The sequence below is a fragment of the Palaemon carinicauda genome, chromosome 7 (genome assembly GCF_036898095.1).
Source record: "Palaemon carinicauda isolate YSFRI2023 chromosome 7, ASM3689809v2, whole genome shotgun sequence".
NCBI lineage: Eukaryota > Metazoa > Arthropoda > Malacostraca > Decapoda > Palaemonidae > Palaemon > Palaemon carinicauda.
The window spans coordinates 144124984-144137413 of record NC_090731.1 but is presented as its reverse complement, the minus strand read 5'-3'; positions in this window follow the sequence as shown (position 1 = coordinate 144137413).

The window sequence follows — 12430 nt, the reverse complement described above, 5'->3', positions numbered from 1 at the left end:
TGCCTAAAAAGTCTGTTCAATAGTGCCTTTTGGACATTGGCCACCACAACCCTTGATGTCCATAAAAACTCTGTTCAATAGTGCCTTTTGGACATTGGCCACCACAACCCTTGATGTCCATAAAATCTCTGTTCAATAGTGCCTTTTGCTGCCTAAAAAGTCTGTTCAATAGTGCCTTTTGCTGCCTAAAAAGTCTGTTCAATAGTGCCTTTTGCTGCCTAAAAAGTCTGTTCAATAGTGCATTTTGCTGCCTAAAAAGTCTGTTCAATAGTGCATTTTGCTGCCTAAAAAGTCTGTTCAATAGTGCATTTTGCTGCCTAAAAAGTCTTCGTTCAATAGTGCCTTTTGCTGCCTAAAAAGTCTTTGTTCAAGGGTGCCCTTTACTGCCTATAAAGTGTCTGTTCAATAGTGCCTATGGCTGCCTTTAAAGTCTTTGTTCAAGAGTGTGTATTGCTATTCATAAAGTCCATGTTCAATAGTGTCTTTTGCTGCCTAAAAAGTCTTTGTTCAAGAGTGCCCTTTGCTGCCTATAAAGTCTCTGTTCAAGAGTGCCTTTGGCTGCCTTTAAAGTCTTTGTTCAAGAGTGTCTATTGCTATTCATAAAGTCCAGGTTCAGTAGTGCCTTTTGCTGCCTAAAAAGTCTTTGTTCAAGAGTACCCTTTGCTGCCTATAATGTCCATGTTCAATAGTGCCTTTTGCTGCCTATAAGGTCTGTTCAAGAGTGCCTTGTCCTGCTTATAAATTCTTTGTTCAAGAGTGTCATTTACTGCCTATAAAGTCTTTTTACAAGAGTACCTTTTGCTGCATATAAAGTCTTTGTTCAAGTGTCCCTTTTGCTGTCTATAAAGTCTGTTGAAGAGTACTAATTGCGTCCTATACATTCTTTGTTCAAGAGTGCCATTTACTGCCTATAAAGTTTCGTTTCAGTGGTGCCTTTTGCTGCCAATAAGGTCTTTGTTCAAGACACCCTTTTGTAGCCTTTTAAAGTCTCTGTTCAATAGTTCCTTTTGCTGCCTAAATAGTCTCTGTTCAGTAGTGCCTTTTGCTGCCTAAAAAGTATGGTCAAGAATGCCTTTTACTGCCTATAAAGTCTGTTCAAGAGAGCTTTTCCTACTTATAAAATCTTTATTCAAGAGTACCTTTTTCTGCCTATAAAGCCCTTGTTCAAAGACTGCATTTTGCTGCCTATAAATTCTGTTCAATGGTGTCTTTTGCTGCCAATAAAGTCTTTGTCCAAGAGACCCTTTTGTTGCCTATAAGTCAGTTGAAGAGTACCTATTGCGTCCTATAAATGCTTTGTTCAGGAGGGGCGTTTACTGCCTATAAAGTCTCTGTTCAATGGTGCCTTTTGCTGCCAATAAGGTCTTTGTTCAAGAGACCCTTTTGCTGCCTGTAAATTCAAATCTCTGTTCAAGAGTGCCTTTTGCTGCCTATAAAGTCTGTTCAAGAGTGCCTGTTTCTGTCTATAAGGTCTGTTCAAGAGAGTCTGCCCTACTTGTACAGCCGGTTCTAAAGTGCCCTTTACTGCCTATATGGTTTTTGTTCAAAGAATGCCTTTTGATGCCTATAAAGTCTGTTTAAGACTGCTTTTTGCTGCCTATAAAGTCTCTTCTATGGTGTCTTTGCTGTTTATAAAGTCTCTGTTCAATGGTATCTTTTGCTGCCTATAAAGTCTTTGTTCAAGAGACCCTTTTGCTGCTTATAGTGTCTTTGTTCAAGAGACCCTTTTGCTGCTTATAAGTCTTTGTTCAAGAGACCCTTTTGCTGCTTATAAGTCTTTGTTCAAGAGACCCTTTTGCTGCTTATAATGTCTGTTCAAGAGACCCTTTTGCTGCTTATAAAGTCTTTGTTCAAGAGACCCTTTTGCTGCTTATAAAGTCTTTGTTCAAGAGACCCTTTTGCTGCTTATAAAAGTCTTTGTTCAAGAGACCCTTTTGCTGCTTATAAAAGTCTTTGTTCAAGAGACCCTTTTGCGGCCTATAAAGTCTGTTGAAGAGTATCCTTTGCATCTATAAAGTCTTTGTTCAAGATTGCCTTTTAGCCTATAGATTCTCTGTTCAATGGTGCCTTTTGCTGGCTATAAAGTCTGCTCAAGAGTGCCTTTTGCTGTGTTTAAAGTTTTTGTTCAATAGTTTCTATTAACAAAGGGCCTGTGCAATAATTTCAAAATTCTTTTGTTTAGGAAGTCTGTCAGTTTGAGAGTGCTTGTCTTGATCATCCAACATTTCGGGAGTTCTACCAATCTCATCAGTGGTAATAACAGTGTTTTCTTTGAATTTTTGAAAACATGTTGACTGTCTTGTTAAGAATTAATTCAATAACTGAATTATGTATGATAAGTTATTGGAATGGAGATGAAAATCTGAATGCACGAAGAATGACATAAATTGATTTATCACTTAATAATAACAAAAATATACTGCACTATTTGAAAGTTGTTAAAATTGAGTACAGTATAATTATCATTTCTAAAAGTTTTAGTAAATTAAATTTCTCTTGAAGTAAGATGATAGGCTAAAATTCAGTCCCTCCAAAACAGATAAAAGGCTAGTAACTGTAACTTTGATACCCATTGCGTCAATAGCGGAGATGATGATGATGACGCGTTACTTTAGGTTTATCAGATGATCGGTATCAGGAAGGTATTGAGAATAGAAGACACTCGCCGCAGCCTGTTCCAAACCACTGCTAGTTCGTGAAGAATGTAGCAATGAGCTATGACTAATTGGAATATGAAAATGGAATGTTTTATGGTGCTCTCTATGTATCTATAGTGTCGTAAGCAAATTTGAAGCTCTTATATCTGTTCGTCACCACCTTTTAGTGATCAATAGGAAACCTGAAATTTTCATACCAGCACTACTATATATTCGTAGGCTTATTCTGGAGAAAACTATATATTTTTAGGCTTGTTCGTGTGAGCACACTATATATTTGTAAACGAACTTTTGTGAGCAAACAATATAATTGTAGGCCTATTCTGGCAAACACCCTATATTGTAGGTGAGCTCTATTCTGTTAAATTCGCCATATATCTGTGGGCGTATTCTGGCAAGCCCAAACTATATATTGCAGAGCATTTCTGGTGAGCAAAATATATATTGCAGAGCTATTCTGGCGAGCACATTATATATTGTAGAGCTATTCTGGTGAGCACACTATATATTGTTGAGCTATTCCAGTGAACACACTATATATTTATAGGTTTATTCTGGTGAGCAAAATTTGCATACCCATTCTCGTAAGCAATCAGAAACTGTGGTTTGATATCCTTGTATAAAATCAAGTGGAAAACAAAAGATATCATAATTTCTAAATTCCCAGCGGAATGTTGTAATCGAATTTTAGACAATTCTCTCTCTAAAAAAAAGGGGGTAATTTTGTAAAGCCTACTCCAGCAGTGTGTGTATATTTGTAACTAAATTGTATTGTAATAACCTAAACTGAAGGATGACTTGTAATTTTGAATAAAATTAAAAGTTTATTGATGTTTGTTTCGTTTACATGTGAAATTCCCATAAGACATCTGGAAAGAATATGCAGTTGTATAATTTATACTTAACAACGTTTGTAGATAGTCTTGTAAGCCTTTACTTTGACTATAGCACCAGATTAGATAATGAATTAGTATTTCATAATGGTATATGTATTTATATAGACGATTGCATAACGTAATATACCCCTACCCAAGAGACGATTTTGTATGCCTTTAAATATAAAGTTTAATGAGAAAACGTAATTTGTCCACCGCCCACTAAAATATTTTTATGGCGTTAAAAAGGGTAATTTTCATGAAATAATTTGATTTATCGCCATGAAGCAGATTTCATGTGCCATTAAAAAGGGGATTTAAAGAAATAACGTAATTTTCCATAGCCTACTTAAAAATAACTTGATTTAAATGAAATAACGTAATTCAATTGAATAACTTAAATTTGATTAAATAATTCAATTTAGATGACTTAATTTAATGGAATAACGTAATTTATCCTCCTAAGAAATATCGTCTATGCCGTTATAAAATAATTTAAAGTAATGAAATTTCTCACAAAAATAACTGCTAGATGCAAATTAATAACAAAGTTTCTCTCTCCAATCTGATTAAGTTTTGACGTATAATTGACTTTGCCACCAAAGTTTAAAAGTTTTGCCTTTTGAATTAAATCGTTTGGGTAATATATGAAATTTTAGCTTAATCCAAATTTGATTCAAAATTGATATGTAAGTTACCTAGATTACGCAACCCTAAAAGAATTTAAATTCTCATAAATCAAAAGGTACAAGGTAAGGTGCTATATATTAAGTAAAATTCAGTATGTATATAACTTGTCTACAAAAGAATTAAAGTATTTAGAAAACCCCAAGAGCTTATTTAGGGTTTTTTTTTTTTCAAAGTAAAGTAAAATTGCAGCTAGTATCAGTAAAAGATAATTAAAAAATCAATTTCCAATCTTATAAAAGTAAATTTATAAAAGTCTTAATAAAAGTAAGTTATGATACCGCTAAAATTTTGATGAAAATAATTTAAAGTAAAATTAGTAAAATGGTAAAAAATATAAATTTATTGAATAAATATGCAAATTAAGGAAAGAATTAAAGTAAAATAAAGTAATCTTAGCAAAATTCATGAGTAATCATCGAAAGATTTCATGTAAAATAAAGTAAGCTTAGCAAAATTCACAAGTAATAATCCAAAGAAGTAAATTAATGTAATTTTAGTGAAATTCATTGGTCATCAAAAGATTTAACGTAGAATAATTTCAGCAAAATTTAAACTAACCAAAAGAATTTAAACAAAAGATAATTTCAGTATAATTCAAATTAAACTGGAGAAAAATCAAAATACAGTAAGGAAATCTTGTCATTAACTCTCTCTCTCTCTCTCTCTCTCTCTCTCTCTCTCTCTCTCTCTCTCTCTCTCTCTCTCTCTCTCTCTCTCTCATACAAGTTACATCAAAAGCTGCATCAAATTGAAGTCAGTAGATAATTTCTCTTATCAATAGATAGGTTTGTAATCATGAAACTTGGGTGTTTTCAAAGTCACAAAGATGAGTATTAAATCATCAAATTCACATGAAAAAGGTCAGGAAAAGAGTATTTGAAAGAACTAAGTCTAATATTGAAATTGTAAAGTTAAATTTCATAAGCTCAGTTCAAATCATTTAGTGTGCGTTCGCAATTCTGCACAAATATTAAAATAAACTTCGTAGATCAGTTCAAATTATAAAGGAAACATTCGTAATTCAGTTTAAATCATAAAACAAACTTTCGTAATTCAATTTAAATCACAAAGTAATTTTTTGTGAGTTAAAAACGTAAAGTAAACGTTCGTAATTCAGTTCACAAAGTAAAGTAAACTTTCGTAATCCAGTTCAAATCGTAAAGTCACTTTCGTAATCCCGTTCAAATTGTAAAGCAAACTTTCGTAATTCACTTTAAATCATAAAATAACCTTCCGTGGTTCAGTTTAAATCATGAAATAGACTTTAGTAATTCAGTTTAAATCATAAAGTATACTTTCGTAATCTCAGTTTAAGAAATCAAAAGATTTTATCGTCATTTAAATAGAATATTCATGTTCTGAGGTGTGTCATGCAGCCATATAGTCTGACATAGTTAGGCAGTTTTGGCATCGGGTTTCACATCAATTAGTCAATTCCAGTGGCAAAATTTAAGTGTCTTTAATTTTGTCATATGTATTGACATCTTGAAGTATAATTTGACGTCAAAATGCCAGAGAATGTCTGGGAATATGCTGTACGGAGCTCCTTAGACTTGCTAAGTAATTTTAGTAAATTGTTCATATGAAGAAATTAAAGTAAATGTTACTTATAAGCAGCTCTGTTAACAATGATAAAATATCTGCATTTTATATCTTAAATCAAAATTTCCTTAATTCGGTAATTTATCTAAGAAATCGAAATAATTTGCAGTCGCTTGAGTAGAGTAATTGCGTCTGTGGGTGGTATCACGCAGGCATATTTCTTGACATGTATTTTACCCTCATGTTTTACATCAAAGAGTCTAGAGTTGTGACAAAATCAATTTTTTTCGTGGTTATAATATATGATCATGAAATGACTAAAGTTTCGTCACATTTGTTGACTTCTTGATGTAAAAATTGGCATTAGAATACTGGAAAATGTCAGGGAATTGGCTGTGTGAAGTCACCTGAACTTGCTATGCGAATTTAGTTATTTGTTCTTGTCGAGAAATTAAAGTAAATTACAATTATAAGTAGCTCTGTAAAGTATGATGAAACTCTTCATCGATTAATATTTGCTATTAAATCATAAGTTAAAGCTTTAAGTCTAGATTTCAATCGACCACGAAGTCAATATCACGCTCGGTAATATCTTGTTTTGTCTCTTTAGTGCGAGTTTTCGTGGTTTTCTATGAGGTTAAAGAAAGCAACATATCCATTTTCTATAACAAGATGGACAAATTCCTGTGTAAAATGTCATGGATAACTGAAAGTAGGATGTCGAACATTATGTTTACACCCCTTAGATTTCCTCATAAGGTATTCATAGAGGAATTGTACTGAGAAATTTATTTTGTCCATTCCGCTCAGACAGTGGTACGAAATTCGAGTGATGAGACTCTACGGATTCCCACACCATATTTCACAAGCCGTTACTTGTCAGACTAGCGTTTGTCTACGTACCAAATCCCAGCCATATGAGAGAGTAAGCTTTGGCTCTTCTCAGGGGTACCCCTCCTACACCCAATGGACTTCTGTGTATAGCAGTCTTCCCTTACAATGGAAAAGTACTAATATTCTTCAATGTTAACATAGAAAACGGGGATACATCTCGAAGAGCACAAGGGGAGGGGGGAAGGAGGCTTTACCATCTCGGTAATGAACTGTCGCCTTAGAAAACAGGTCTTTGAATCTGCTTCGAAGCTGATAACTGGCTGGTTACTCCCTGCCGAGAACCTCCCTTGGGTCATTGCAATGCTGGCTTCAAGGGAAACAAAAAAAAATATTTTTTTAATCTTCCCATTTTCTTTGAATTCCAAGAGGGTAACCAGTATATTCTCATGAAATTTATTTTTGGAGATTTAATTAAAAGAGCGTCCGGTTGAAATTCAAATTTTATTTTCCTACTATACTATTTTACATTATGCCAGTACCATGTACCAGCAGAAATAACATGAAATCACATACACAAAAATATACTTAAAATAAATAATAAACTGTGGTCACCATACTGTAGTTGAAGCATATAGAACCACTAAGTTGACAATATTCATGACAAGCGAATATTACATCTTGACAACTTTAACTTAGCAGAAAATTTGAGTTTTGTTTACATCATCTAGTTAACTTTAACATTACGGAAAACTCATGAGGTTAGAGAATTACATCATCCTGTTTGGATGATAATGATTCCCTTTATTGACATATTCAAAAAGTTTAATCAACTGACATTTTCGCCTTAAATGTATTCTTTTCACGTAGTTAAAAATCTTATTTGTATTATGACTAAAATCTTAGAGAGAGAGAGAGAGAGAGAGAGAGAGAGAGAGAGAGAGAGAGAGAGAGAGAGAGAGAGAGAGAGAGAGAGAGAGAGAGAGAGAGAGAGAGAGAGAGAGAGAGAGAGAGAATTTTAGTAGAGGAACTTCAGTGGAGAACAAACTTTAAAGTAGAGAAAGATAATCTTTAGTGAAGGGAAACTTTATTGGTGAGAAACTTTAAGTGTAGATAGAACCTTTAGAGAAAAACTTTAGTGTAGATAGAATCTTTAAGTAAGAGATAAACTTTAGTGGAGAGAAACCTTAGTTGTAAGAATCTTTAGTGAAATTTTATTGAAGCGAAGCCTTTGTAGAGAGAGAGAGAAACTTTAAAGAGAAACTTTATGTGAAAGAAACTTTAGTGTAGATGGTATCTTTAGAAAAACTTTAGTGGTGAGAAAAGCAATGTTTTAAAAACTTTAGTGGAGAGAGAAACCTTAGTAGAGTCAGAGACAGAAACTTCAGTAGAGGAACTGTATTAGTGAGAGAAACTTTAATGTTGATAAGAGAAACCTTTGTAGAAAGAAACTTTAGTAAAGAGAACCTTTACTACAGAGAAATTTTAGTGGAGAGAAACCCTAATAGACAGAGAAACCTTTATAGAGAAACTTGAGAGAAACTTAAATGGAGAGGAACCTTTATAGAGAACCTTGAGAGAAACTATAGTGTAGAGAAACCTTGGTAGAGAACCTTTAAGAAACTAGTAAAATCTTTAGTAGAGATAATCTTTAGTATCGAGAAACTTTAGAGAAACTGTAGCGAAGAAAAACCTTAGTAAAGACAGAAAAAAACCCTTAATAGAATCGTTAGTTAAGACAAACTTTAGAGAACATAGTGTGGGCGGAGAAACCTTAGTAGAGAGAAACTTTAGTGGAGAGAAACCTTTATAGAGAAACTTGAGAGAAATTTTAGACGCGAGAGACCTTACTAGAGAGAATCTTAAGGAAACTAGAATCTTTGGTAGCGAGAAACTTTAGTAGAGAGAAACTTTAGTAGAGAGAAACTTTAGTAGAGAAACTTTAGTAGAGAGAGAAACCTTTATAGAGAAACTTGAGAGAAATTTTAGACGCGAGAGACCTTACTAGAGAGAATCTTAAGGAAACTAGAATCTTTGGTAGCGAGAAACTTTAGTAGAGAGAAACTTTAGTAGAGAGAAACTTTAGTAGAGAAACTTTAGTAGAGAGAGAAACCTTTACAGAGAAACTTGAGAGAAACTTTAGTGGCGAGAGACCTTACTAGAGAGAATCTTAAGGAAACTAGAATCTTTGGTAGCGAGAAACTTTAGTAGAGAGAAACTTTAGTAGAAAGAGAAACCTTTATAGAGAAACTTTAGTAGAAAGAGAAACTTGAGAGAAACTTTAGTGACGAGAAACCTTAATAGAGAGAATCTTTAGGAAACTAGAAACTTTAGTAGAGAGAAACTTTAGTAGAAAGAGAAACCTTTATAGAGAAACTTTAGTAGAAAGAGAAACTTGAGAGAAACTTTAGTAGAAAGAGAAACCTTTATAGAGAAACTTTAGTAGAAAGAGAAACTTGAGAGAAACTTTAGTGGCGAGAAACCTTAGTAGAGAGAATCTTTAGGAAACTAGAAACTTTAGTAGAGAGAAACTTTAGTAGAAACTTTAGTAGAGAGAAACTTAGTAGAGAAACTTAAGTAGAGAGAAACTTTAGTAGAGAGAAACTTTAGTAGAGAGAAGCTTTAGTAGAGAAACTTTAGTAGAGAGAAACTTTAGTAGAGAGAGAAACCTTTAAGAGAAACTTGAGAGAAACTTTAGTGGCGAGAGACCTTACTAGAGAGAATCTTTAGGAAACTAGAATCTTTGGTAGAGAGAAACTTTAGTAGAGAGAGAAACCTTTACAGAGAAACTTGAGAGAAACTTTAGTGGCGAGAGACCTTACTAGAGAGAATCTTTAGGAAACTAGAACTTTGGTAGAGAGAAACTTTAGTAGAGAGAGAAACCTTTACAGAGAAACTTGAGAGAAACTTTAGTGGCGAGAGACCTTACTAGAGAGAATCTTTAGGAAACTAGAATCTTTGGTGGCGAGAAACTTTAGTAGAGAGAAACTTTAGTAGAGAGAAAACCTTTATAGAGAAACTTGAGAGAAACTTTAGTGGCGAGAGACCTTACTAGAGAGAATCTTTAGGAAACTAGAATCTTTGGTAGCGAGAAACTTTAGTAGAGAGAAACTTTAGTAGAGAGAAACCTTTATAGAGAAACTTGAGAGAAACTTTAGTGGCGAGAGACCTTAGTAGAGAGAATCTTTAGGAAACTAGAAACTTTAGTAGAGAGAAACTTTAGTAGAGAGAGAAACCTTTATAGAGAAACTTGAGAGAAACTTTAGTGGCGAGAGACCTTACTAGAGAGAATCTTTAGGAAACTAGAATCTTTGGTAGAGAGAAACTTTAGTAGAGAGAGAAACCTTTATAGAGAAACTTGAGAGAAACTTTAGTGGCGAGAGACCTTACTAGAGAGAATCTTTAGGAAACTAGAACTTTGGTAGCGAGAAACTTTAGTAGAGAGAAACTTTAGTAGATAGAGAAACTTTAGTAGAGAGAAACTTTAGTAGAGAGAGAAACTTTAGTAGAGAGAGAAACCTTTATGGAGAAACTTGAGAGAAACTTTAGTGGCGAGAGACCTTACTAGAGAGAATCTTTAGGAAACTAGAACCTTTGGTAGCGAGAAACTTTAGTAGAGAGAAACTTGAGTAGATAGAGAAACTTTAGTAGAGAGAAACTTTAGTAGAGAGAGAAACTTTAGTAGAGAGAGAAACCTTTATAGAGAAACTTGAGAGAAACTTTAGTGGCGAGAGACCTTACTAGAGAGAATCTTTAGGAAACTAGAACCTTTGGTAGCGAGAAACTTTAGTAGAGAGAAACTTAGTAGATAGAGAAACTTTAGTAGAGAGAAACTTTAGTAGAGAGAGAAACTTTAGTAGAGAGAGAAACCTTTATAGAGAAACTTTAGTAGAAAGAGAAACTTGAGAGAAACTTTAGTAAAAAGAGAAACTTGAGAGAAACTTTAGTGGCGAGAAACCTTAGTAGAGAGAAACTTTAGTAGAAAGAGAAACCTTTATAGAGAAACTTTAGTAGAAAGAGAAACTTGAGAGAAACTTTAGTAAAAAGAGAAACTTGAGAGAAACTTTAGTGGCGAGAAACCTTAGTAGAGAGAATCTTTAGGAAACTAGAATCTTTGGTAGCGAGAAACTTTAGTAGAGAGAAACTTAGTAGAAAGAAACTTAGTAGAGAGAAACTTTAGTATAGAAAGAAACCTTTATAGAAACTTGAGAGAAACTTTAGTGGCGAGAAACCTTAGTAGAGAGAATCTTTAGGAAACTAGAAACTTTGGTAGAGAGAAACTTTAGTAGAGAGAAACCTTTAGTAGAGAAACTTTAGTAGAAAGAGAAACTTGAGAGAAACTTTAGTGGCGAGAAACCTTAGTAGAGAGAATCTTTAGGAAACTAGAAACTTTAGTAGAGAGAAACTTTAGTAGAGAGAAACCTTTATAGAGAAACTTTAGTAGAAAGAGAAACTTGAGAGAAACTTTAGTGGCGAAAAACCTTAGTAGAGAGAATCTTTAGGAAACTAGAAATTTTAGTAGAGAGAAACTTTAGGAAACGAGAAACTTTAGTAGAGAGAAACTTTAGTAGAAAGAGAAACCTTTATAGAGAAACTTTAGTAGAGAGAGAAACCTTTATAGAGAAACTTTAGTAGAAAGAGAAACTTGAGAGAAACTTTAGTGGCGAAAAACCTTAGTAGAGAGAATCTTTAGGAAACTAGAAATTTTAGTAGAGAGAAACTTTAGGAAACTAGAAACTTTAGTAGAGAGAAACTTTAGTAGAAAGAGAAACCTTTATAGAGAAACTTTAGTAGAGAGAGAAACCTTTATAGAGAAACTTTAGTAGAAAGAGAAACTTGAGAGAAACTTTAGTGGCGAAAAACCTTAGTAGAGAGAATCTTTAGGAAACTAGAAACTTTAGTAGAGAGAAACTTTAGTAGAGAGAAACTTTAGTAGAAAGAGAAACCTTTATAGAGAAACTTTAGTAGAAAGAGAAACCTTTAGAGAAACTTTAGTAGAAAGAGAAACTTGAGAGAAACTTTAGTGGCGAGAAACCTTTATAGAGAAACTTGAGAGAAACTTTAGTGGCGAGAGACCTTACTAGAGAGAATCTTTAGGAAACTAGAAACTTTGGTAGCGAGAAACTTTAGTAGAGAGAAACTTTAGTAGAGAGAAACTTTAGTAGAGAGAAACTTTAGTAGAGAGAAACCTTTATAGAGAAACTTGAGAGAAACTTTAGTGGCGAGAGACCTTACTAGAGAGAATCTTTAGGAAACTAGAATCTTTGGTAGCGAGAAACTTTAGTAGAGAGAGAAACCTTTATAGAGAAACTTGAGAGAAACTTTAGTGGCGAGAGACCTTACTAGAGAGAATCTTTAGGAAACTAGAATCTTTGGTAGCGAGAAACTTTAGTAGAGAGAGAAACCTTTATAGAGAAACTTGAGAGAAACTTTAGTGGCGAGAGACCTTACTAGAGAGAATCTTTAGGAAACTAGAATCTTTGGTAGCGAGAAACTTTAGTAGAGAGAAACTTTAGTAGAGAGAGAAACTTTAGTAGAGAGAGAAACTTTAGTAGAGAAACTTTAGTAGAGAGAAACTTTAGTAGAGAGAGAAATCTTTAGGAGAAACTTTGAGAGAAACTTTAGTAGAGAGAGAAACTTTAGTAGAGAGAAACTTGAGAGAAACTTTAGTGGCGAGAAACCTTACTAGAGAGAATCTTTAGGAAACTAGAAACTTTGGTAGCAGAAACTTTAGTAGAGAGAAACTTTAGTAGAGAGAGAAACTTTAGTAGAGAGAGAAACTTTAGGAGAAACTTAGAGAGAAACTTTAGTAGAAAGAGAAACCTTTATAGAGAA